The sequence below is a fragment of the Notechis scutatus genome, chromosome 4, assembly GCF_049901735.1.
Source record: "Notechis scutatus isolate UNSWTSFEM ecotype Mainland chromosome 4, rNotScu1.2, whole genome shotgun sequence".
NCBI classification, from domain to species: Eukaryota; Metazoa; Chordata; class Lepidosauria; order Squamata; family Elapidae; genus Notechis; species Notechis scutatus.
Genome location: NC_142012.1, coordinates 105,771,761 through 105,773,051, shown reverse-complemented (window position 1 = coordinate 105,773,051; position 1,291 = coordinate 105,771,761). Strand labels below are relative to the sequence as shown.

General features: G+C 36.5%; 1 long non-coding RNA gene across 1 annotated transcript in view; it reads right to left on the bottom strand.

The window, feature by feature from the left end:
- Positions 1-656: 656 nt before the first annotated feature.
- LOC148130852 (uncharacterized) overlaps positions 657-1,291 on the bottom strand; it is a 1,547-nt gene continuing 912 nt past the window's right edge. Inside the window, exon 2 of the long non-coding RNA XR_015749636.1 lies at positions 657-936. This is a non-coding gene — a long non-coding RNA (uncharacterized LOC148130852). The remainder of the gene's footprint in view (positions 937-1,291) is intronic.

Below are 1,291 nucleotides of genomic sequence, written 5' to 3'. Positions count from 1 at the left end.
AAGAGATTTAACACTGAAATAAATATCAGGGGTGCAAAGAAAAGGAGTAAAATATATTGTGTTCAAACAAAGCTGTGAATTGGGCCCAGATTTAATGGTCCCCTAAGGAGAGAGAGGTCGGACAGACTGTTGGAATTGAGATACTACTTTTAGTACACAGCCCCTGTAATGCTGTCAGCTTTATTTCCTTTGACAAATGTGAAATAAAATTTGTCAAAGTTAGGGCTTGGTAAGTTTGCTATTGAAAATTCAATTGGTAATAACTAGTATAGCCTGGCACTCTGGAGATTTCTAACAGAAAGGGATGTTTAAGATGCTCCAGGAACAGAGCTGGCTGTTACATATTGTAGCTCACTTAAAAAAAAAAATTGAGCAGTTGTCTTAAACAACTAACATTTTAGGCCTTATTAGTCACTGCAATCAGGCATCAATATGTCTTTGGACTTCTGTTTCATTAGGACGAAGAGCTAGAATTAGAGCTTGAATTAATATTAAAACTAAATACTAAGTACTAAACACAGGAATTCTCACTCTTCAGAGAAATATTATACATCTAAGACAGAAAGATGAGGACATTGTTCTTTTGCTGATAACCAAAAGAGCAAAGGCCCACTTTAGCTGGATACTGATTATTCAAAATTATTAACATCATCCTGCACAAGAGATATGAATTTAATGGCTAAACTCTAGTTTGTTCAACTTTTTTTTTTCATTCTTTTCCAGTTCATTTTCTTCTTTGGAATACATCCCCACCCTCCTTTTCCTGTATGAGGGCTGTAGCAGGCATCTGTGACATCCATCATCCGTTTCAAACATTATTAATTTTTGTTTATGTTATTGATATGCATCTCCTATTGTTTTTCATTTAAGGAAGGGGGAGAGTTGCCTTTTGCTTTTGTATTTGAGTGGTTCCAAAATAACAGATATGCACACTGCCTGAAAGACAAAACAAAACATTCTTTATTCTTTGAGGCGTTACGCCCACCTCTTTTCCCTTCTATCCGTTAACTTTACTTGTAACTCCTAGGCCTCATAACTCCATGGGTGCATTGTTAAAGTGAGGGGGTAAACCCCATGTGTGGCAGCCTCCACAATTACAGGGTGGCAAAGTCTCTTTACTTATAACTCTTAATCAGCCCAAATATTTCTCTCTAAGTAGCAGCCTCCCATAAGCTCTTTTTTTACAGTATTGACATACTCGAATGGCAGTGTCTAAGCTGTACAATTCTGCCATACAATTCTACTATGTACAGTGTCTTTTATGAATTACATTGAAGAGATAGCTGATAGA